The sequence below is a fragment of the Camelus ferus genome, chromosome 10, assembly GCF_009834535.1.
Source record: "Camelus ferus isolate YT-003-E chromosome 10, BCGSAC_Cfer_1.0, whole genome shotgun sequence".
NCBI classification, from domain to species: Eukaryota; Metazoa; Chordata; class Mammalia; order Artiodactyla; family Camelidae; genus Camelus; species Camelus ferus.
In genome coordinates this window covers 22347880-22374348 of record NC_045705.1, presented here as the reverse complement: position 1 = coordinate 22374348, position 26469 = coordinate 22347880, and the positions used below count along the sequence as shown (strand labels likewise).

At 42.6% G+C, this 26469-nt stretch overlaps 1 protein-coding gene and 1 long non-coding RNA gene across 3 annotated transcripts in view; one reads left to right on the top strand and one right to left on the bottom strand.

The window, feature by feature from the left end:
- Positions 1 to 26469, bottom strand: part of TRIM44 (tripartite motif containing 44) — an 89170-nt gene that overhangs the window by 7308 nt on the left and 55393 nt on the right. The gene's annotated exons all lie outside the window — the stretch shown is intronic.
- On the top strand, positions 1949 to 22060 carry LOC116666347. Its single transcript, XR_004323155.1, has 3 exons — positions 1949 to 1958; positions 4946 to 4947; positions 20914 to 22060. It is a non-coding gene; the product is annotated as an uncharacterized LOC116666347 (long non-coding RNA).

Here is a 26469-nt window from a genome sequence, read left to right as displayed (position 1 = left end):
AGAAACACAGCCTTCTAACTCAGCCACTTACCATCCTCTGAAACATCAACCATTCACGCTCAGATTTATAATTGGAGTTATAATTATAAGGTATTGAAATTTTAAAAGTGTCTGTTTTGTTACTGCTGTTTTGAGAATAAACTAAGGGTATCAGATAGACAGCCAATTCTCTAGTGGGTATTTACCATGACAGAAGCAGCATTATATAATGGCTTTGAAGTCACCAAAGTAAACTAGGTTCAAATCCCTGCTCTGGCACTAATGAGCTGTGGGACCTTAGGTGAGTAGCTCAACCTCTCTGAGTCTCAGTTTCCTCACAGTAACACTGTATATCTTACAACGTTATAATGAAAGTTTTATGTATTTTATGCAATATAAATGCCTAAAAATGTTGGCTCCCTTCTTCAACCTGATTTCCTTCTTTTCCAGAATCTACACTTGCCTCCTCCTAACTTTCCTTCAATGTTGCTCTTCTGGCATCTGAAATGTTATGCTCCAGAGCAAGTGAGCTCCTGTCCCAAAATGTCCTTAAATTTCTGGAGCACAACAGTGCCCTTCTTTGCTTGCTTGGAGAGTTGTTTTTTTTCCTAATGACAACTTCAGACTTAATGACATACAGATACTGAATAGAAAGAAAGGCTGAGTTCCATGATTCTGACCCTCCTACTTGACAAGTCTCTAGAAAAGGCAGTTCCTGCCGACACTGGTGAGGACAGATACTGAGTGAAGCCCAGCTAACTGGCCTCAGTCACAGGCTGATCTAGTTTGAAAGTGCTCTTTTGTCTAAAAGCAGTGCTTTTAAAACTGGGGTACACGTAGCTTTGTGGTACCTAACGGCTGTCCAGGAGGTATTTGGTCATCGTTGATTCAAAGGAAATAAATGTTCAGATCCTTACCTTCTATATATACTCTTTCCTAAAACTGACCTTTCCTAGAACGTGTCTGTGATCTACAGGTTCTCTCCTCAGCCACTCTCACTTTTACAATCACCTTACTCCCGCTTCAGAAGAGAAATACATACCCCTCATCCTCCTGAACCTCACCATGGGACAATTTTAGAACTCCTTACTTCTGAGAGGAGTCCTAAGAGAGCAGGGTAAGAAAGAGTAAAGGATATAATCCCTTATTTCATGCAGGTAATAAACTCTTGGCAAAGTTGTGTGCCCTTATCTGTCTCTCCACAGATCTAAGAATTTACATTCAGAAGTGAGGTGGTTGTCACGAAGTGTATACTAATATATTTAATTGAAAATATGTAATCAGATGTGGATCTGACAGGCAGCAAGACTGATCTGGCTGGATGGTTTGACCATATAAACCACCTTTGCCAACAAAATTATATAGTAAATCTTGCCTGCAAATTTAATAAGCTAAATCTGTAGTGCCAAAATTTTGACAGAAATGTATATAAAGCTCATATTGTATAGTATGTCAGAAATCAAACCCTTTCCAACTATCTAAACTTGATATATGATTTCAGGAGTTAACTTAAAAATGGGCAAGGAGGCATATAATCTTTTCTAAATTATTTTAGGGGGTGTAAGAACAAAAAGTTCAGCTAAAGGAACTGAGAGTCCCTAAACTGTGATGGGAGAGTGGTGTGACATTTAACAGTTCCCTGGGTGGGGACAGGGGTCTAGGTGACAGAACGGGACTGGGAGCCCAGCCAGCAGACTGCTGTGACCCCTCTGTCAGGTGGGCACATGGCCTCAGGAACATCCTTTTTGTCTAGTGGTGCCTGTGAAACTGAACAGCTGTTCAAGGCATGCCTCAAGGCCCATCATATTCAGCCCCTAAACACCTGCTGATAAAATTATTATGATCAAGGAGCATTTCACTGCCTGACAAGTTTTAGACAGTCCACATGGATTGGCAGCTCAGTTTTTCAGCTTCTGTCCCCAGAGATGGAGGCTTATGAGAGGAAGTTAAATGAGGTGGTAGGTCCTCTGCTCTTCCAAGTTAAATAGTTTATTTTCCTGAGAATATAATACAACTTAATTTGATTTGGCATTACTCCTACTGCTGAAACCTTGGCTATTTATTAATTATTGCTATAAAAGGATTATTCACTCAAGAGGATGGAGAAATTAAGAAGTATCAACATGGGAGGAAGCCTAGATTCAGCTGAGATTCAAAAAGATAGATGGAGTAGTCTCCAAAAGTGAAGCCGTGCAAGTATTGTATAAAGAACTAATTGGAAAGTCTCCATTCACCATCGGAGCTGTGGCTGCCCAGCTTCAGTAAGGGTATGTGATCAGCCCAGCTTGGGGGATGGGCCAAATACCGAAACACTCCTCCACTCGACAGGGCAGAACTGCCACTTCTGTCTCCCACGTCACCTGTCCCAGCAGCCTCGGCTGAAAGTGAGGGGTTACTGGGCTGTAAGGAATCCAAACTTACATATTTAGCTGCTACCTGTGGAGCTAATATAAATTAGTTTTAATAGATTTAAGTATAAATTTAAAAGAGATACAGATACAAAATAAGGTTAAATGTCTTCAGTTTATCGTGGGTTAACTGAGAAAAACATGAGAGGACTTCTGAGTTCTAGTCCTAGCTTTGCTGTGTGACTCTGAGACCCAGTTTCCTCAATTGGGAAATTAGGATGCTTTGCATTGTAAGTGAAATTTAAGGAAATACAAAAGCTAAGCTCCTTTCTGACTCACACATTTGCTGAGCTAGTGAATTAGCTCTAGTTTATACCGTTTTCTCTCTCTTGCTTCCTGTGTGCCTCTCCTTCCCCATTCCTCTCCAACTCAATCTGAAGGCTGACCTCAACATTCCAAGTTCTCTGACCTCTTCTTCTGGCAGGGCCCACACGCCAGGTTGATGAATCGTACTGTTTGACTAGTACCTAGTATGGACCCTCATACAGTAAACTCTGGTATGGCCAAGAGCCCCAAGATTCCTCAATTCATCATGGTTCTCGAAGTCTAAGGTGGCACCAGCCTTGCTGCATCTTCCTTTGCAAATCACGGGAAACTGGGAGAAGGGCTCTCCTCCCCATAGCTCACATTATACTTCTTCCCATGGACTGTCTCCCGTTCAGCAAGTCAGATGGCTGACTTAATGTTCCATGCACTGTGTTAAGCAATTTAAATGCACAATCTCACTAAACCCTAAAGTAGCTTTAGGATAGCAATTACTACCTCCATCCTACAGATGAGAACATTGAGGCCAAGGGAAAACTACATGACTTGCTGAAGGTACACAGCTTATAAATGGTAAATCTAAATTATACAGACTCCAGAACCCATCAGATATGAAACTTGTCTAAGAGGAGAGATGTAAACTTGATCTTGACTCCTGGTTACCCACATGATAAGTGACAGCCATTTAAGATCTCTGAGGCTCAATTTTTTACCTGCAAAATAGGTAAATAATACCTACCTCCAAGGTAGGTTGTTGTAATGAGTTGGAAGGTACAGGGAAGTTCTTTAAGATGAAAAAGTGCCAGATAAACGGAGAAGCAGAAGGAAACAGACACTGGGTTTAGCTGCCTCTGCCGCTGTTAGACCTACGTAGGCACCTCTGAGAGAGGCCTGGGTGTCCAGCGTGGCTGCAGGTCCACACTGACCACAGGCCTAAGTTTGATCTCCATGCACCTTGCAACCTGTTTACCGTCTGCATAGGTGGCCTCCCTCCCTGCACTCCACAGGGGCGGTGTGGGTAGCGGCCTGTTTCTGTGGAGGATGGAAAGGTGCCAGCAGGCCTGTTCAGGCAGTGCCCTTCTACAGGGAGACACTTGAACAGAAGTTAACGGGAAGCTTGTTAGCCTGCCAGTGTCCCATCTGCTCTCAGCGCTCTCTTCTTTAGGACTGAATCTTCTGCTACTGCTGCTGCTGGATTTACAATGGAATCATTTTCAGCCTTCTTTTTTTAATTCAGAAAGTAACTTTTTCTTTTTTGCTGATCTGTATTTTCTGTAAGAAACAAGTATCGCTTCTATAAAAAGAAAAAACCCCACAGTGTTAACCACTGGTGATAATCACCATTAACACATTGAAATATATTCAACTACATCCCTCCTATGCAGAAGTAAAAATATATACTTCACAACCTCTTTCATAATCCACTTTTCTCATTCAACAGCAATCATGAATACATTCCCTTATCAAGAAATGTATTTCTATAAGACTATGATTCATGGTTAAATTGTATGGATTTATCATACTTAACACTGGACACAAATTATTTCTGTTTTCACTATTACTTATAACTCTGTGACACATATCCATGTGGATGAATCTGCAGGGTCATTCTTAATTATTTCTGAATAGAAAATTCCCAGAAGGGAAATCTCTGGGTCAAAGGGCAATTTTTAAAAAATCTTATTTTTTAGAACAGGTTTAGATTTATAGAAAAATTACAAAGATTAAGTACAGAGGGTTCTAGTATCTAGTTTGCTCTGTTATAACATCTTACATTAGTATAGTACATTTATTGCAATAAATCAATACTGGTACAATAATATTAACTGAAGTCTGCATTCTATGATTCTTTAGCTTTTCCCCTGATGTCCTTTTCTGCTCCAGATTTCACCCAACACACCACGTTACGTTTAGTCATTATGTCTCCTTAGTCTCCTCTTGGCTGTGGCAGCTTCTCAGACTTTGTTTTTGATGACCTCGACAGTTTTGAGGAGTACTGGTCAGGTATTTTGTGGAATGTCACTCACCTGGAAGTTGTCTAGTGTTTTTCACAATTTGGGCATGGTTACAGGCCTTGAAAAGGAAAACTACAGAACCCAAGCGCTGTGCTCATCGCACCCCATCAAGGGCACACACCGTTGATATGACTTGGATTGTGGATGCCGACCTCGACCACCTGGCTGAGGTTATGTTTGTGAAGGTTCTTCCACTGTAAAGTTACTCTTTTTCCTCCTTCACATACTGTATCTTCGGAAGGAAGTCACGATGGGCAACCACACCTAAGGGGTGAGGAGTCGTGTTCCCCATCCTTGAAGGTGGAGTATCTACATAAATTATTTGAAATTCTTCTCAACAAGAGATTTGTCTTTTCTCTTTCATTCATTCATTTATTTAATCATTTATTTATATCATATGGACTCATGGATGTTTATTTTTACACTTTGGGTTATAATCCCATACTGCTTTATTTATTTTGTTGCTCAAATTGTTCAGCTTTGGCCTTTGGGAGCCCTTTAAGTCAGGGCCTGCTGCCCCGACACACCCCATCAATGTAAGGTTTGTTTTGAGGTTTTGGGGGAGCACCTCCTTACTTTCTGGCACTACAAAATGCTCTAGGCTCATCTTGTATATTTCCTGCCCTAATCCTAGAATCAGATATTTCTCCAACAAGCAAAGGATATATATTTTTAAAAGTATTTTATATATTATTGTTAAACTGCCTTCCAGAAATCACCTTGTACTGATTTACAATCGTTACTCAAATAGGTGAGAATGCCCATTTTTCCCACACCCTTGGCCAATACAAGGCAGTTTCAAAGTGTCTGTGGGTATAAGATTGTGTGTGTGTGTGACTGTGTTTTTTTCCTCAATGAAATAACTTCTATGACATTACTCGGTTTACTGCTGAACTTCAAGAGGAAAATGCCATGGGAGCTGTAAGCTTTCCCTTTTCTCTGCCTTTCTGCTGGCCTTCCGCAACCTCCCTCCCCTCCCCTAGTGCTGCTGGCTTTCACAGAACTGACGACCTCCTGTGGTGAGGGCTGAACCAGAACCTTTCCCAAACTCTGTTAGGGCTCAGGCAACTCCAGGGGGTTGGGAGGTTAGATGCAGAAAATAGCCCAAGGGTTTACCTTCCCTGCTTCCTGCACCTTCAGGAAATCCACCCGACCCAGTTTCCTCATCTTTTCTTGGCAAGTGAATAATGGAAACCAAATCTCTCTCAAGCAGTTTCCTTCCACAGAAATCTTTAACATAAGATTTAATAAAATGCTGGACTTCAAATTTCCTGTTGCCTCAGCTGCTGTACCTTACCAAAGGGAGAGGAGAAAGGATCAATAAATAAATACACTCTTGACACTAATCTCTAATCTCTGTATAAATAGGAGGCTTTTTTTTAAGTATCCCATATTAGTTCTCAGTAGTTCTGAGTTCCACCATGACCTTAAATTGAGGTCTGGAAGTTGCAGACAGTCGGAAACTGGAAGCACACCAACTCTCAAAACCTACTTCTCGTATCACAGACGGTTATGAATGTGGATTTAAGAGTTAGAAAAACCTAGGTTTGAGTCACAGCCTTGCCACTTACTAGCTGTGGGATTTTGAATTCAGTGTTCTGACCTAGAAATGGAGGACAACTTAGTACCTACCTGGAAGAGTTGTTGGGAGGATTAAATGAGGATCAATATATAGAGAAAGTGCCGAATATATAGAGAAAGAGCTTGGCATGGTACCTGGCACCCAGAAAATGCTCAACACCTTTTATAGTTATAGATGAAGAAATCAAGGCTAAGAGAAGCTAAGTTGATGTTGATGGCAGTGAGATTAACTGAAACTCAGAGTTTCTGGTTCCTGAATACACCATCATACCTGCAAGCCCCATTTTCTCTCGGAATGCCATTTATTAACAAAAGAGAAGAGCTAACACTGTTGGCACACATGCACCGTAGGCATCTTTCTGTCATTTGAACGGGTTCAAGATTGCTTCTCAAGCCTGTCCTCTTGGTGTTTGATAATAGGCCGTTGGCTAATAACAGTAAGTCAACAGCTGTAATTTACTGAGTGCTTTACACGTGCCAACCACTGTGTGCAAAACCCTAGAAGCACCATCCCCAATCCAGCTGGGTCCACCGCAAGTTCTACCCACTCCCACCGCACTTCCACCCCACGTCTGGCTGTTCCTCTTCACTGCCACCGCCATCTCTTGCTTGAACTGCTGCAGTTGCCTTTTGACTGGTTTTCCTACTTCTATACTTAACTTCACTACTGTGTAGGTTTGCATTCGGAGTAATATTTTTAAAATGTGCAACAGATTATGCCACTGCCCTGCTTAAAAATCCTTCAATGGCTTTCTAGAGCCTTAGAATAAGGCCAATGGCCCAGAAATCCCTACATGGTTTGGCCCCTGCCTCCGTCTCTACCCCATTTCATGCCACTTGCCAGCCACACTGGCTTTCTCTCTGCCCCTCAAGTAAGCAGAATTTATTCCTGCCTTAAGGCTTTCGCATTTGCTGTTACACCTAAACAGCTCTCCCTCTCATGGCTTGGGATGACTGGCTCCTAATATTTAGGTCTCAGCTCCAATGTTACCTTCTCTGAGGCTTTCCCTGATCAAGCAACCTAGAGTAGCCACCTCACTCCTGTACTATTACATTAGGCTGTGTATGGTCTTCACAGCACTGATCACTGCCTAAAATTGTTTTGAGATGTAAGGGTACTTAACTATTTAGTTCCCTGCTGTATCATCAGTACCTGATAATGTGCCTGGCACCAGTGAATCCTCAACACTATTCTTCCAAATGAATGAACAGGTGAGTGATCAAAACAACCCCATAAAGAATTATTGCTCTAGAAACATCCCAAGTCTTCCCAGGCAAACTGTGGGCAACTTGCTGGTCTTAGAGATACTGCAGAATCTCATGGATAGCTTACTCTACAGGTGAGCCCAGGCTCCATTTCTTTCCTAATTGTCACTTCCATCACCACGCACATATAACCACTTGGGGCACCTGGTACGGATTAAAATGCTGTATCATAAATGATTACTCTTACAAATGACTAAGCCTTTTTGCTAAAGTAAGACTGTGTCTGATGGACAAGTGTCACTGAGGACAAAGCAGAAGCAAGTTCATGTTCAGCCCTCCCCAAGCAAGGAAACTTGAAGAACCAATTCACCTCCAAGAGGAAATGTTCTCATCTTCCTTATAAAACAGCTGCACGTTGGCAACTTCCAGCCCCCTACAATCCAGCTGTGAGCTGTACTCAGGGTAGGCCTGGATTCCAAGACTCCAACCTTCCCCCCTCACCCTAGTGGTCGACGGAGGGAGAGAGTCATCCAGGCCAGGAAGGAATAAAGGATTGCTGACTCGCTGCTCCTCTCCTTCCCACAGATGAAATGTCAGCGGACGTGTGGCTCCAGATACTGGGAGCGGGCGTGGTTACTGTGGTGGTCATGCCAGAGTAGAAAAGCACACAACTACGAATCAGGGACACGGCTTTAAACCTCATTCCAGCATACATCAGCAGCAGGACCTTGGGTGAAAGTCCTCTTTCAACTGAAGCTTCCACATCTGTAAGATGAGGATAATGCTATCTGTAAGTACTCACCAAACGGATACTACTATTACTTGCCTGGCACGGAACTAATCACTTCACTGACATTTTCACATTCAGTTTTCATAATAATAACCCTGTGTGATAGCATTTCCACTCCATTTTACAGATGAGAAGAGTGAGAAGCAGAGAAATGACGCGCATCCCAAGTCCCACAGCCAGCAGAGCTGGAACGACAAGCAGGGCCTGGCCCCTGTTTGTAACCATGGACGGGGGACTCAGTGCTGAGTGAGGGCAGCATGGCTGCATTTATCCAGGAGGTTACTGGTAATGCCTCACTTCCAGTAGCATAGGTGGTAACCTCTGCTCATCACTAAAGATTTTTCCAAGGTCTCGACAGACTCAAACTCTAAACCAATTACTAGAAAACTACCTTCCTGCTACAGGATATCACAATATCTCTTTTAAAAAGTTGTAGTCAGGTGTTTCCAGTTTTTTCAACTACAGCCAGTCTGCGACTTCCCTCTAGCAACCTGGCTGCAAGTTAGCCATTCCCCTCAGACTCGCGCCTTGGCTCTGTGAGCTCCAGCAAACAGTCATGTGAAAGGGCCTGCCACCAAGACACCATTCCCTGGACTCAGGACAGAGTCTCTCTGGGTCGGACATTGGTTTCAATTTCAGTCCCATCTGTCCTGAGGAGAAAGGCACCCAGGTCTCACTGTTTTAATGAACTTGCACAAAAAATATCTTTCAAGCTCTCAGCTGATTTTTCACTCCACCCCACTAGAGAAGACAACTGGAGTTAAGTTGAGCTAATGTCTCCCTGTCTGCCTTCAGGGAACCAGGGATGAAGGTGGTCTGGCTAGATGCCTGCTCTGCCCTTGCAGTCTCCACGCGTTCAGGGACTCAGTGAGCCACGGTACAGCTGTGTAAATGTCAGTCGTTGCCACTTGAACTCCTGGCAGGCTGAATCCGTTCCTCGTTCACTGTTTTATCCCCAGTGTTTAACAACATGCCTGGCACTTTGGACGCAACTGGTGGCTGGCATACAGTATCTCTCACAGTTCACCCTGGCCGAGGAGAAGGGATTTAGCTAGTGAAGTGAGAAGGGGGAAGGCTAACCTTCAAGGCAGGTCCAGCAGGAAAGCCGACCTCTCTCCTAGGAGCACTAGGAGAATGTCTAAAGGAGGTAGTATAGGATGTTAGGATCGCCCACTTTGGAGTAGGACCAGAATTCCCAGCCAAGCCCTTCTGAGCCTGTGACTTTGGCGAAGCTATTTAACCTCTCCTAGTCTCAGTCTCCCTATCTGTTAAACAGGGAGTCGTTCATTCATCCACTCTTTCAGTGGACAAATATTCAGTGAGCATTCACTATATTAGGCACTGTAATCAGTGCTGGCATTATGGTAGTGAACAAGACTGTCAAAGTCCTGTTCTCATGAAGCTTACTTTCTAGTGAAGGAGACAACTAATATAAACAAATACATAACTTCAGACAGTGGAAAGTACTATGAGGAAAATAATGCAAGATGCTGAGACAGAGAATGATGGGTGCCTGTGTGCTGGGGGCCAACTCAGGAAAGGGAAGTATCAGGATCTACCCCTTAGAGCTGATATGAGTGTTAAAGGAGAGAATGGATGTAAAACATGTAGCACGCTTACTAAAAAGTAATGAGCACGCACCCCAAACCCAGCTGTTCTTCTATACTTCACCCCGAGGTCAGTTCCTTCTCCTCCACCTCACAGCTGAGCCCCGACTCCTCGCCAGTGATGGGCACACAGAGGGGAATCAGACAGGAGCTCAGTCTGGCAGAGAAAGTAGTCTGTGTGCAATGACAAGAGGAAGAAGTAGTACACTCCACCTCCAGAGTCAGAAAAGACAATGTTGACAGATGGATCGGTATTTTCCAGGACGACTATTGGGCCAGAAGAAGGGCATGCCAAGTGGAAAGAACAGCTTGAAAAAATCCTTGAAGATGCAAAACGGCTTGGCATGTTCAGGGAGCTGCGAACAATTCAGAATGGCTAGAGATCAAGTGTGAGAGGGTACACTGAGAGAAAAAGGAGCTCAGCAGCAGCTCCCCGGGCTCATCTTCATGGGCCATGCTTCAGGCGTCTCCTAAGATGGGCAAGATCAGGAGACGACGAGCGTGTCAGGGCTCCATATGGCATCTACTGCACTGCTAACAAGCCAAAGCGTGAATGACAGCTAGATGAAAATACTCAGCCTGAGTTCTGTGTGACACTCCCCAAGGCAGCACAAACAGATGTTTCAGGGGGAAAGAACCAAACACCCAGTGGTAACTAGATATAAATCCCGTGGGGGGGACGGGGAGGCAGGCTTCAGGCTGCTCACATGTGACTGTATCACCAGCACAAGTCTGAGACTCAGCCTGGAAGAGGAATGCAGGTGTCAGTGTATATGCTGGGGGTCTGGAGTGAATGGACGCTTGCTCCCAAGCAGAGCCAGGGACTCCCTCTTTGCCAAAGCCAGACTCACTTGTACAAGAGTCTAAGGCCCATGCCAAAGACAGTGAGAGGACTCTGTAATAAGGAAACAGGAAACTACAAGGAGGTTTCCAGTGCTGAGTTAATAATTGAGGCATCTCTGCCAGCACATCTTCTCTGAGATGAGCGTAACTGAGGAGATGTTTGTGAAAGTGAACCATTCAGTTAGAGGTTGGTTCCCAGCTGTTCTATCCCTGCCCTTGCAGTAAACCCTCTTGTTATGAGTCTCCCCAGGAAATGGAGAAGAAATTAAGGAAGCCATCCCCGCCCCCAATATTCCAAAGGCTTATGTTACAGCCAACAGGTCTGGACTGTAGGAATCTGCCCCTACTTGGAGGAATGCTGCTTGATGCAGACAGCCGAGGAGACGAACATCACATCCAATATGCATTCAGCCAATCTTACCAGAGGCTCTCCCTGGATTCCAAGTCAGTGCTGTCAGATGAGAGAGCACACTAGTCTAGCCAGAAGAGAGGAAGATGACCCAAAACACGTGAACACACCAAACAGGAGTGCCAAAGTAAAGTGAGAAAAGAGGAACTGAATATTACGGGTCTACGTCCTTTAGCTAATAACTGCCCAATCTCAAGCCTGAACAAAGCCCACTGCTCTGAATCGAAGGGCTGCCCTTGGCACTGGAGGAAGTAATAGATACCCAACATGACATCATGTAAAAAGCAGCCACGGCCTTTGTCACATCCAAAAGATCTCCCTATAAGCCATTAAGTCTAAAGACTTTATCAAAGACATTCCTTTAGTCTAAGGTACGGCACTTTGGGCTGAGCCTCTAGAGTTAAAAATCAGTAGATATTACAAGACAAGAGTGGGCCATGGGATCCCCACAAACCACCTGAGCACAGATGAGTTTCTGGGTGAGACAGCTGTCATCTTAGAGGCTGATGGGACGAGATGGCTGGTGAAGTTTTGCTGGGGAAAAAGAAATGATACTTTTTAAAGAGCTGGGACTAGGGTATAAGTACAGGATGCTGAAGGAAGCAGATAAAGATTATTAAAGACACATTCTGCCTCCTCTTAGGTTTTCCTGAAGCCAGCTCTGCTGTGACTGAAATGACATAATCCTACCACTTCAGACCTGTTTCACTTACTTGCAGAAGAACTTGTTTATGGCTCAGTCTCAACACAGATCAGATGTCATAAGATTTATTTATGATACCTGGAAAGAGTTCCCCACTGGCCCAATTACAGGGCCCAGCAGAGCAGACAATCCAAACACCCCACCAGGCACCAGGGGAATGTTCCCCTTAGTATCGAAAGGCTCAGTTACCCTCTAGGCTGCAAAGCTGAGGGCACCTGTCAGCAATCTAGATGTTTCCCTGCTGTCAGCCTCTCAGCCCTGGCTTTACAACTGAGAGGAGCAAGAAGAGCACAGAGAAACCAAGGTTTGAATCCAGTCCTTCCACTTATTACCTAGGTCCTCCTGGGCAAAACTTACTCCGCCAGCCTCGGTTTCCTCAGTGGTGAAACAGCGTGGATGGCTTGCAGGCTCTTTATGAACATAAAGGCAATGGCATGTGGCAAGTGATCGTTAAGAGGCCACTCCTCTCATGAAATGGTGTGCAAGACAGTGCCTGGATGGCCAGACTTTCACTATACATGGTGCTCTTCCCTTCTTCTGACCTGGATTAGATGCTCTCTCAGGCTCCACATTCTGAGTCCCAGCTGGAATTAAACTTTATGCTGGACAGTAAGTGTCTCAGATGGCTCTTCTACACCAGCATTAGAGGTTAACAAACAGTGTACACATCTTTTGCCTTCCCCACCCACCTACCCACTCACTACTTAAAACACTCTACACAGTCCTCACTCAGCCCAGCACAGAGGATGGAATGACAACAAAATTAGTATTTCAGCTAACCACTTTGGGGAAGAGATGAGAGAATTCCTTTAGAGATTGTTTTTAAATTAAAAAAACATTTGCTGTGAGACAAGAAAGCCACTCCTCTCTAAAAACTATTTTTAGGGCCCTTGCCTGAAATATATACAAGATAGAAGAAAGAAGTCAAAAAGAAGGTGATAAATTTGTATGTAAGACTTTAAGAAAAGCCTATGGAACTACTTGTTTTATGTTCAGCTGGAAAGAGAAAGCTCTATTTTTTTCTCAAACTGCTTCTCCTATCTCTCTGAAGTCTGATTTCTTTTTTATTTCACCAGCTTTATTGAGGTATCATTGACATGTAACACTGACTAAGTTTAAGGTATACAATGTGCTTTGATACACGTGTATATTGTGAAATGTTTACCACAATAAGGTTAGTTAACACAGTCTTTACCACACAGAATCACCATTTTGTTACTGTTGCTGCTATGACCTAAGTCTGATTTCTGACAGTGCTCAGAGCCTGGCAGGAAAAGGTGCTCGGGTGGCAACTGAGAGACCAGGCTTTGGAAATGGGGTTAGACGAACCATAGGGGCCTAGTAACCGACGCAGGAATCACTGGTCTGTGTGAAAGATGATACGATCACCTACTTAGCTCTTACTCATTTTAAATGGCACAAGTGCTCACAACGTGGCTGTAAAGGGCACTGATGCTAGGGGTCAAAATGAGACTCTCAAATGGGGTCTAGCGGAGGAATGTAAAAATTGTTTGGAGGAGGAGAGCAGAATAACTCCATGAATCTGACATCACTCCATACTAGAGGCTTTGTTTTCTCTCCTTCATTCCAACTCCCTCCTCCCCTCTCCTCTGGTAAAGAACAGTAATAGCATTGAAATCCACAGATAATCCTTAAATCTCTGTGGCAGCTCCAGTTCTAAACTCCTCCTTCACACTGACGGTTTTAACAGCTGTTAACAAGTCATAACAAGGACCTCTCTTGCTCCAGCCTGGAATATCGATACCCCCTCTTTCCCTACCCACATCATAACCAGCCTACAAGTCTATGTCTTCCAGGAGGCTGTGTGGCCCGTCCAGCCTACAGAGACTACTCATCATTCCCCTTCGGACCCTCAGAGCCTGGGGCTCTGCCTATAGGGCCAAAGGGAACTTACCGGTTATACCGTTCATGGGGGACTGGGAGAATGGAGGATCCTGAGGCTGGTGAGGCCAGGTGTGCTAGGAGCAGCCTAATTAAGAAAACACGCTTGAAAAATGCCATGGAGGCAAGGCTGGAGCCAGAGCTGGCAAGAGGGGCAGAGTGGCAGTCAGAGCATGAGCCACGTCTGTGAACAGGGTAATTCACTGCAAAGTCCACACCTCAAAAGGTCCAGGAAGGCTAAGAGTGGAATGCAAGGTCAGCAGGACCGAAAGGTTCAGGGTGGAGGTCATAAACAGTGGCAGGCTCTGGAAGCCCCTTTAGGCAGTCCTGGCTGTGTGGTTTGGGGCGAAGCGCCTGAAAGGTTCAAGAGCATCACACAAGACCGGCCATGAAGCACTCAATGTGAAATCCATGAACCTGGCATTGACCCCTGCTACCACAGGTGTCTCCTGTGGTGCTATTAATCTGATAGGATGCTTGCCTTCTCCTTGTCTGGACAGCAAGCAGCAGCTCAAAGGCATGTATTGTGACTTACCACTTACAATTCTGATCAGCAGTTTTGGGTCTAAGATTTGTGAAATGAAGATATAAGAGCTTTCCATCCTTCCTCCATTTCCTGTACCTCAATCACCTTCCTCTAGGTGAAGACAGTCACAATTACAAAGTTAAAAAAAAGTGGGAGGCCGTCTAGGTCCCCAGGTGGCCGGCTGTGGGATAATGGCTGGCTGGCTCTAGTGTGTGCAGGATGCTCACACAGGGACCGCACACCTCTAGAGGAATAACACAGAGACACTGCTGAATGTACTTCTAGCTGCCCTGTATTCGTTATCTTTGCTTTCATTTTGTGTTTGATTGGTGTTGTTTAAGAATGTGGAAGTTTACCCATCCCATAATCCTCTACTGATCATATTTCCAGACACACTGGATAGAGGTGGCAAAAGGTGTGAGAGGAATCTTTGGAGCCACTCCTCCCGCTGCCTGCCAGCTGCTCAGGGACCCATCATCTCTCTTTGTTGGAGCAGAGCCGGGCTCCCTCCTCCAGTCCCCACTGCTTTCTCAGAGGTCAGCCACAAGTTCACATCAAGCAACAAGCAGCGATTACAAATTGAGTGCCTGCTGGGAATATCTTTCTAGTGTCAAGCAGCCATTAAAAGCACTTAAAGAAATCACAAAGGGAGGTGAGAAAATACTTTGGGGAGGTATAGGATAGGGAGGGCAGAAAGGAAAGCATCAGTCCGTCTCCTATCTTGAAGGAAAAAAAAATAGGTCATTAAAAGCAAAATTGGTTCTAAAGAACGGGCCGCCTTCCTTTGGGAAACTGTAGAACATTGTATCTTTCAACCACGCTCCTGCTGGGGCCAAAACACTTCAGGGTGCCTTGGGAAACCTTCTGCTAATACAGAGTAAAATGACATTTTTAAGCAACTATGTACTTAAAAAAATATTCAATGAGCATGCATTACAATAGGTACTTGTATATAGTCTCTCATCCAATTTGGGCTGCATCTCTGTAGAGAAGACATGATGATTCCCCATTTTACAGATGTCAAAACTGAGGTTCAGAGAGGTCAGTGGCTCGACCATGCTTGGAGCTCAGGTTTGATTGCAAAGCCAATGTTCTTCCTACCAAAAAGAATGTTGGGCTGAACTGTGAATCCTTGCCAGGTCTGCATCATTCTGACCTACCCTGTTGTTACTGCTGGGTTAATTAGGTAGTATGGTGGTCCGTACCTCACAGTGGCCTTTCCTGTCCACCTGATTAAAGGAAGAGTAAACCTATCTATCTTAAGTGGGCTAACTGAGTCTGTGATGGAATCATTTTTCAATCTTCTAGGTGTCAATAATTATCTAAAAGGGAAGGATTGGGTTCTGAGATAAGCGAAAAATATAACCTTGGGAAAGTCACTCTCCTCTCAGAGTTTAGTATCCTCATCTGTAAAATGGATCCAATAAAACCTATGTAATAGAGTAGCTGTGGACACTAAATAAGACACCTCATTAAAGTCCTTAATACTATATCTGGCACAAGTTAAATACTTTATAAATGATAGCTACTAATGTAATTTCTGTTTTATTTCAGGTAAACAGTTTTGGAAAATACATAGGTTTAGCATCAACTTGCTCTCATTCAGTAGAAGCTATTTATCATTGAACACTTTTAAAAAAAATCTTCAGTCTGTTTCACAGCTAAGAACAACTATAAGAAAAGAATGGCAGTGGAAGCACAGACAATGTGAGTTGAGGAAAGAGAGCCATATTCTCTCGGGCTGGTCCCCTCCCTTTCTTTCAATCATCTTAGAGCAGACTACAAGCGCAGCTATTTAGAGACTAGAAATATGCTATATATACATATGGCAGGAACCCTGAGCATTTTAGGAGGCAAAAGACATGTGTAGGGTGAATTAATGCAAATGGCTTTGCTTCTAGTTATACAGTCCCTTAAAGGCACATTCGCTAGAGGAACTCTTTTAAGATGGGCGCTCCTCAGGAGGGCAGTTCAGGCTGGCTCCCTGGCTTGCCAGCCAGCTTAGCTGAGCAGGAGCAGAGAACTGAAGGAGAATCAGGCTGACACTGCGTCTTCGCCCCTGCTCCTCACTCTGACCCTAACAAGGGCACAAAGACCCAGAGGTTCTTTAAGGGTTTTATCTCCTGTAGTTCTGACTCAAAGCTGCTCCAGTGGTAAGCTGCATCACCTTCTGCTCTCTGTCCATGGAGACCCGAAGCCACTGCTGCAGGAGAAAGCTTCTATCTGCATCCTCATTTCTGCACCCCTTTCAGAAAGGCTCTCTAGGTTGAAGTCAGACTAAACCCTGCCCCAGGGTAAAAGTAAACTGTGCTTCTAATCACTGCCCCTGAGAAAACGGTGAACGATTTTTCTCTTACTGTTTTACTGTTTTTCTTTCACAGAATACAAGCTATTACTGTCATTGAATTTGCGAGAATGGAAAATATGGGGCTCAAAGATTCAACTCAGCTAGATTCATTCGTGTTTTAACTAATCTCCCAAACAGTGTATTTGGTTGTACAGAACCTCCTGTAAAATAGTAAACTTTTCAGTATAGGACAAGTGCAAGGAGCTTTCTGGCATAAAGGAAGCAAAGAACAATAACTTCTTTAAGCTTACTGCACTGTCTTATCTAGGCTTGTATTTCTAGGTAGATTTGGGGAAACTAGTTCTTTCAAGTCTATCTTTCAGGTATTGACAAAAGAGTCAGGTGATGCACTGTGTAAAAATTAAAGCTCCAGAGACTCAGAGGAAAAAGCATTCCCTGTGCAACAGAAAAGGACAGATACTGAAATTCTACAGCCTCATTTCTTGATAGTAGATTTTCAATAATAAAAAGCTGGTGAGATTTTAGATCACTTAGAGACATAGAAAGAAATTTTGCTGTCCCCCAAGCCAAATTTTAAAAAGAGTCTTGCTTGCCATTTTTTGTTAAAGGCAAAAACAAACATTTCCAGACCCCCAAATATACTGCGCATTGCATATATGTGTACAAATACACAAGCCCCCCCCACCCCCCCAAACCCATTCTAAATTCAATTTGCAACCTCTACTCCTTCTTTAATTTGCCTTGCAATTACTGAGTCAGTGATCCTAAACTGAGTAGCCAATTTTTTTTACTAAGGGGAAACTCCTGCATATTTAAAAGACTTAGCTGGAATAGGTATGGTATAAAAACACAGGATTTTATAGAAATTTAGGATATTCTTACATTCTGTAAACCACATCACCTCCTTTTTAATTTCTAGAACCTGTGAATGAGGATTCATAATACTGGTCAGGTACCCTTTAACTGCTGAAATCCCAAGCCTCGGAAAAGATATGTTTGGCATGGATATATCTAAAAACATATTACTCCAAGAACTGCCTGCAGATAGTCAGGATAAATGCCTAGACCCTTTTGGCCCACATATTGTTTCATGCATAGGGAAGGCCACTTCTTGGATAGCTGAGTACTCCAGCCTCTCTCCACGAAGGGGCTACTTCTACTACAACCTGGCATTTCAGATTCTGTGACTATTACCATCCCTCTACTTCACAGACTCTCACCATAAAGATCAGGTCACATAACTAATCTCAAACTGTACACATTCTGCTCCCTGGTTGCCCTGTCTCACTACTCATCCTCAACGCAAAAAGACTATGACCATGTATGGCTGACTGATGGGGTGATTTGCTGGTACCAAGCACATCAACCTTGCTGGTTGTGCACATGAAGGCAAGAAAATCTTGAGGTGCTTCTAAACCTGGACCCCTAAATCAGCAAGGCTTTCTGTTCTGCCTTTCTAACAACATCTGACTGTAACTTGTGCCCATTAAGTAGGTCCTTCCACTCCTAAGGAAACCTGCTTGCACAGGTTTGCTGATGCACACAGCACATTATTTCCTATGTGCCCTTCTAGGAAAGGGCCAGACTCCCACTTCAGGCACACAATTCATTCTGACCCAAACATCCTATCTGCTGCATGAATGCAAAAACATATGCACACACACAGGGTGTCCCTCATTTTCTCTGGAGTAATGGGAGCCTGGGCAATACTTTAAGTATTCATTTTCCAACATAAATTAGAATGGAGCATTGAAAATACCAGTGACATCTGCACAGATACAAAATGTGTTCATTATGGACGGTGCTATTACAATGAGAGGAAATGCATTCATAATGGCAGGACATTTGAAATAGTGTGTTGCTGGATTCTATGTCCGTAAAAGTAATAATGAAGAAACAGGAGTGGGTCAAATAAATTAAAAGGAGCAACAGGGGCATGGGGCAGCTTCAAGGGCTCTGGGCAATGTCAGTGGGATGGCACATTCACTGGATCCACAGGGAGAAAGTTATGACAGTTTAAAGGGAGGAGAGGCAAGAGGGGCATTAGGCTGACATCCTGGAGAACTGAGGTTTGAATTCTGGATCTGCTAAATGTTAGCTCTGTGATCCTGGGCAAGTTATGTCAATATCTCCTTAGTTATGTCAATACCTCGACTGCTCATCTATAACATGAGGAGAGCTACACCACAGGACTGCAGGAGGAGGAAATGGGAGAACACATGTAAAGTGCTCAGCTGGAGTCTGGTGTATAATAAGCATTCAATCAACATTAGCTTTCATTTGCTTTTTGTTATCACTAAATAAATGTACAGCTCTGTGATTTTAGGCATCATCTAGCTCTCCAAATCTCGGTTTCTTCTTCTGTAAAGTAGAGCTAATAACACTTGCTCTCCCTACCGCATGAGCTTACTATGAAGAGCAAGTGAAATGAAAAGTGTTTGGCAGACACTACTGACTGGCTGACTTAGTCATTCCCAACTCGTTCTCCTGGCTGCTTTCTACTCTGGGGTGTGGAAGGGTTAAATATTTACATACCAAGCCTGTACTGCAGTAGGGGGATGGAGGCATGTAGCTGAGTTCAAGCCCCTGACAGAAGGATAAGTCTTCTGGTGGTGGGTGGGGAGCTGTTGGCTGGGAAAGCGCTTACTCTTTGATTAATACAGACACGGCCCTTCTTCTGACCCCTTCTTCATGCTTGAACATGGATATGATACCCAAAGCTGCAGCCCTTTTTCAGTCATAAGGCAGTAAGCACAAAGGAAAAGCCCAGGGAGTCTCAGAGGCACATGGCAGTACTGACATCACTAGCCACTAAACTAAAGCCAGCAGTCACCTCCCTCTAAAAAAAGCTATATATATATAAGTATACGATCTTTCCTCTGCCAGGAATTTCATTCCCCTGAACCTGCGTGGCTAATTTACACATATCCTTTAAACTTAGACTTAGTAATAGCTCTTCTAGGAAGCTTTCCAACACCCTATCCTTAGCATTTCTCCCACCCTCTGGACTTAAAGCCTCCACAAACACTCCTAGCAGTACATGTTATGCTGCTTTGTAACGATCCATTTTCTTGTCTCTTTGCTCCACCAGATGGTTAAAACGTCTCAAAGGCAAGGATCCCTATTTTAGCCATTTAACAAATTCCATAGCACTTGTCATAATACCTGGCGCACAGCAGATAACTCATTAAGGATTTGCTGAAATACTGAATAAACCAACGAAAGAATGACCTGAAAGGGCATGAAGTAAATGATAGCCTGTGTAGCCTTATTATCCATTCATATTTTTGAAACACTGCAAATAGCTTTTTAATTCCTGTTATTATTCTCAGGGTATCTAGCTTGGAAAAGCATAGGTCTTAGGCAGTGATTTACCTTCTTAACTTATTGTTTTAAGTTACTCCACTTGATCCTTGTTTGAGTTCATGACATTCCCCTATGCCTACCTCCTAAATTATTTTTTGCGGTGTATTTATTTAGTCCATGCTTATCTACACAAAAATAATTTTACTTCCTTCCTTGTTGTTTCAGAATTTACCCTTGTGATAACTAAAGACATCCTAAGAATAATGCTATTTGGCACCAAAACAAATGTTCATGTCATTCAGCAGCTCCCTTCCTAGGTGTCTGAGTTCTGTCTGTGTGACTAGGGCTTCTGGAGCCTTCCCGCTGACTCTGCCGTATTCAGGTCCTTACCAGGCTGAGATAAGGTATGTGGTTCTCTGCCAGAAAACAGATAGAAAATCCCGCGCCCTCTCTCTTCCTATTAAGCCAGCTTGTCTCCATGACTTGTATAGATCACAGCCTTCTTGAAGTAAGATTACTAACCCCATTGCCAAAATACCCAGAAAAACAGTAATGTTAAACAACGTAATATTACCATTCAGATGATAAATCAGAAACACACTCTATATTAAGCGCATTATATTAAAAAAAAATACAAAAATGAAAGTGGTTTTTTCAAGGTGAAGTGGTCTTCTGTGCAGTCCCCAGTAGCCAGCCTCAATCTGAACTCCCACCCACTTTGCCTGGGCCCATTTTTGCTTGGCTGGCTCCTTTGTTCAGTCAGGTTTCAGCTCAAAAGTGACCTTCTTAGCCCTTCTTTGAACATCTTATCTATAGCAGCTTCTTCTCCCCAGCCCCCTTCTATCAAATCACCCTGTTTCATTTCCTTTCTAACACTGCTATCTGAAATTATTTTCTTCATTTAGTGGTTTACTAGCTTTTTGTCTATCTCTTCCCACTAAAATTAAATTCCATCAGAGAGGGAATCTCATCTGTCTTGCTCACCCTGTATCCTCAGCAACAAGAGCTGTGCCTGGCATAATAGAGGTGCCTGATAAACAGGTGCTGAAAATGACTAAGAAAAAAGTGGGCAGTGTGTGTTCATGCAGTACCTCCATTCTGCTGCCCTTTACTTGAATTTCCCTTTGGGAGTGGCTTTGAGGATGGGGTTGATGGTCATCATGAATCCTCAGAAGTGGTGGGTTGGCTTTGGGAGGCTATGTGGAGTTATGGAAAGAGCCAGAGTTCTGGTTCTGCCCTTTACTAACTGGAACATGCCCTTTAATCTCTCTGAGCTTCAGTTTTGTCATGTGAATGGTAAACTGTTTCAGAGGATCAGTGTAATGATTAAATGGGACAGTGATGGCACACAGTAAGTAAGTTAGTTCCCCTCTGCCTGTCCCTTCAGGGTGTAAAAAGAGGAAGCAGCCCAGGAGCCCCGGGAAAGTGGTCTAATGCTTTTTCCCGTTCTAGTAGTCAGTTTAGCAACCACAATCGTTCCTCACAAGAGACAATTTCAACCTGCTGTATCACGGAGCCTAGCCCACAGGCCAATTTTGAAGTCCTGAGTATATTCTCAAAACACTGAGCGTGAGTCTACCTCGCAAGATTATTAGAAATTTATTTCTCTCTTCTCAACCTTACTTGAACTTACATTAAACTGGGGCTGATGTTAAGCCACAGAGGTAAGATTATAAATCTGCTTTTTTGTTGTTTTTTTTAAGTAAATCTGTTTTAAAGACAGCTTTGGGTACTGACTCTGCCACAACATGTGTTTCCTGTAGCCCCATCAAAACCAGAGCAAAGCCGTCAGAAATCTGTGGTCTCTAGGCCTGCTAGAGACACTTTTGGTGACATCTTCTTTGACAGCTATTTACCCATCTGAACACATTTAATGCCTTACAATTTATTCTACCCATTCATTTGCTAATTCAACAAAGCACTAACTGAGTGCCAATTTCATGTCTAGCCCTAGCAGTGCCTGGCAGTTAGTAAGTGGCAAGTGCTGTGCCTAACACTTTATGAGCATCAGGTCATTCAATCTTCATTCCACCCCACAGGCATTATGATTATCCCCATTTTACAGACAACAGAACTGAAACTGAGTTTCATAAGTTAAACTTATGGGGACAATAGATGGTGAGCCAGTACGTTAACTTAGGTCTTTCTGACACCAATCCCATTCTGTTACCACATTACTCTGGCAAGTAGGTCTGGAACATGCACTTGGTATTTATCAGGGTGCTAGACACTTTCATGAATTAAAAAGAAACAAGGCTAGATTATATGACCTTTCTTGGGGTAGAAGCTCCATCTCAACTCTTCTTTGTGTTGCCAGCCCCTCAAACAATAATGAGAATGATATTAATGAGAATGTGGTTCCTGTCCTCAAAGATATAGTAGAGACAAATAGATGAGTTTGCATGAAAGACAAATTTACGACACAATAAGAAACCCAAGACGTAAAATTGTACAGACTACAAAAGGTATGAGTGATTACAGCTAGGGAATAGGTTTAACTCTATTAACCAAGCAACAAAATGAGGAGACCGGATTAGCTTAGACATCACAGACTCAAATATTTAAAGGGGCCTGCTAGATAATATGAATGAGTGAAGTGAATAAACTGGGCCAGGTGGAGCCTGGTAAACTGGGAAGTGCATGCCCCATCTAAGGAGCCAGCTGGTCAATGGCATGGTTAAACGTAGATCCAGTACTGCCAAAAATTTTGAGTTTTCAAAAGAAGCTGGAGAAACCTGCTTTTTGATGTGAAATCTTCTAATTTTTAAATGCTGGTCAGTAATTCATACATTGAAAAAATACTATATGAGGCAAACAAAACACATCCTTAGGCTAGATTTGGCTGATGACCCATCAGTTTGCAGTTTTTGGATTAGGCTATATTTCACAATCTTTTCACCACCAAAGACCCGTGTATCCTCCTTAGGGCTTCAGAATTTAAAACTCTTTGTCTAACAAACAACATCTTTGAATATTTCATTAGTTTTCTTGTATGAGCTGAATAATCAATAACTGACAAATTAGGTCACCATGGAGGGAAAACTGCTAACATAACTCTGCCTTGTTGCAAGTAAGTGTAAGATTCCCCACTACAATTTTTGAAATGCTGAAAATAGTTCACAGACTTTTATTTCTATCTTCATAGATCCTTTTGGAATCTGAAGAGCCCAACTAGAAATTATTGGACTAAACATACAGGCTCTAAGATCTGGTGGCAGAGAGGCATAATGGGAAAATGTGGGATTTGGAGTGAGACAGAACTGGGTTGAATCTTAGCTCTTCAACTTACTGGCTGAGTGAACTTTAACACATCATTTAGCATCTTTTACTTGTCTGCAAAACAAATGGGACTTTGTGATCCATAGGAATAATTTGTGATCCATTTCCATTACATCTTTCAATCAAGGAAGTGCTGGATAACAGCTTGAAATTAGAGCTGGAGAACCAGAAACTTGGTGTGTTTAGGAGTCTTGCCTAAAGCCATACCCTGCCTTAGGTGAGCAAGTGCCGGAAGGTCTATTCCTTAGTATCTCATGCTAAATGTTAACCAAAAAACTGTATCTTTGTTGCTACCTCTAACATAATTTATCAATAACTGAACTAATCTGTATGGTGCTTTACTATTCACAAAATCATTCAACACAGATTTATCATGTGCTCCTCACTAGCACCCATGGTGGAGGAGGAGGCAACATGTTAATCCCATTTGTGAATCAGAAAACAGGCTCTAAGAAGTTGAAACTGGTTCATAGTCACCAAATTAGCAAGAGATGTAAGTAACTTCAACGACTTCAAGTTCATAGTTTTTCTCATACACCCTGACCTATAAGAGGCCACAGCAAATGAGAAAAAGAGGTGCTGTTAGGAGCCATATGCTGGTTGAAGGAGCACTATTCTGTTTATTTGTGAAATGCTAGGTGTATAAGAAATGGAACTTGTTCTACGATGGACACAGGTTTGTTCGAATAAGGAGGTGAGATGTCTGTGTATATACCCTGTCAATGACAAAGGTGCTCAATCAAGGGTAATCTTGTTTCCTTTGTTATTTCTGATAAATGTTTGTTTAAATAACTCATATATGAACCTCAGGTTGTAAATACAATTATGTCTTAGCAAATGCCATTATGAAAAGGCTTAACTTTACATCATTCAGTTCTATTTTGCTTGTTTGATGCTTGTACTTTTGAAGGGTATAAAGCATCAATTACATTTCTTATTTGTATTTCTTACGTACTGTCATTCACATACACTATCTCACTTGATCCTACAGACCGATTGTGTACTACAGCCCTGGATGACTGATGAGAAAACTGAGGGACAGAGAGGTTCTATTGAAGGCCTGACATCCTAATCTCATAGCCTTCCTCTCTTGGCCTTTAAGTCAGAATACTGCGATCCTGGTGTATGATCCACTTGTCATTAGGGCATGGTCCTATCAGGGAAATTTCTAACACACAGAATGCTGAGCACTTCCATGATCATTAGTAAAAACAACAACAACAACAACAACAACAATAACAACAACAACACAACTATCCCTTAGATGCAGTATTTAACAGTCTGCAGGATACTTTATTATTATATTATATTTTCTTGGTTCCTCCCAACCTGTGAGAAGCATGTGATAGCCATTAGATGTAAGGGGCACTATTATGTGACAAAAGGATAAGCCCACTTTATACAATGACTTAAAACTGGGAAAATGACACTGTTCTGTATTGCTTTGTATTTGGTAATGTTCCTTGTCACTGTCCCTTTCAGTCATTCATTCAACCAATACTTGAGGGTCTACTCTGTAGTAGGCAAAGTGCTGTGTGCTTGGCATACATTGGTACTACAACTTTTTTACTGTTGATAAGTGAAAGAAACTATGTTATTTAAAGGAAAAAACCAAAAAACTTATTTATGATGGATATCTTATTTTTGAATGGTATCATAGACATCCAAGTTTCATTTTCATGTCAATTTAAAAAAATATCCCAGTGGCCCTCTCTAGGCTTTCTTTCCCCAGGAATGTGTACCTCTGATAACTACACTTCCATTTGTACTGGAAATACATTACATCAATAACAGTAGAGAAATGGTTCAAAGTCCTAGTTTCCTGAAGTATAATGAAGAGATTGCAACCAAAGAGATGTGGACTCTTACTACATTGCCTTATGTTTCTCATACCCTCTTCCTGGACAGCAAATCATCAACAACAGGTCTCAGCGTCTACTGGATAATGCACCACACTGCTCCAAGAGTGGAATACTGTTTCTAAAGGAAATTTATGTGGTAGGGATTAAAAGATCTTTATGGTCAATAAGTTTGGGAATGCTGGGTTAAACAAAGTAAAAAGGTCTCATTATCACTGAACTGCTCAAAGCCTTTATAATACTGAGGTACCTGTGGAACTGTAAGAGGTGGGTAAATAAGCAGCATTTGCCAAATGTACTGGACCATAAAACCCTAGTTTAGAAGACTAAGTCAACAACTCAGCTAATCAGTGTTCAGTCTAATATGCCTAAGAAGCCCTGTATGGGGGATTTATAACTGCACATGACATGCATCTTTTTAGCAGTGTGCTGATTCTTTGAGCTTGTGGAGAGCTGAGCAGACACAGAACAACCATGGCCCTGAAATGTGGAGGAGGGACCAATCACTACACAGTAAGCACCATGAAAATAAGGACTGTTTTTGGTTTTGATTTCTATGACAGTTCCAACATATAGCACAGCCTGGCACATAGCAGACAGTTTATAAAATTTCTTAAATAAATGGATAAAGGAGTGAAACTTACAGAATGAAAGATTATGTCAATTACAGAATGAGTGGCCACATTGTTTTTCTGTCTTCAGTGATTCCAATTTCCATATCTAGACTTCTAGACAGTGCTTAATTTATTTTCTTAGAACAAAAGACAGAGAATTATTCCAACAGCCTTTTGCATCATGACCCTGCACTAATCTAATAAGAGAAAGGTTACAGTGCTCTTTGTAGATGAACAGCACACTAATGAGATCTTCTTGAAATAATCCCACTTCCATTATGCAGACAAAATTACATTTTCCAGCTTAATTATTGTGTCAGTCGAGCTCCCAAATTTTGATATTAATTGTTTCACTTGCAAAGGCAACATCAACTTACTAGTTTGTCAGACCTCTGGAAATTGAAGGGAAGCTCATAGTTTTAAGTAGTGACTAGCAACCTATACTTCTCTTGTACTCTACCTTCCACAGCATTCTCCTACTGGCCAGAAGGACTGGGCAAGTTTTATTCTGTTTTAAGAGAAGAACTAAGGGGCTTCTTTAAAATGTGTTTTTCAATTACAGGCAACTTAACACTCCTCAATCCCTACTTGAGATTCTAGACTGTAAGCTCTTTGAGGGAATAGACCTTGAATGTTTCACTGAAAACTATATTCCTAGCACCAAAGACAATGCCTGGAACAAAGTAAGTGCTCTATAAATACTGCTGAATGAATGCCACGTTTCTCCTCTGCTGAGACTCGCTGTTTTAAAGTAAACTCTCTCCCTCTCTCCACTACCAACTCTTTCTGTCTTTCTCTTGTACACACACACATCTGGGATGTAGGAGAGTCTTGCTATATACTATAGTATCCTCCCCATGAAAAATACAT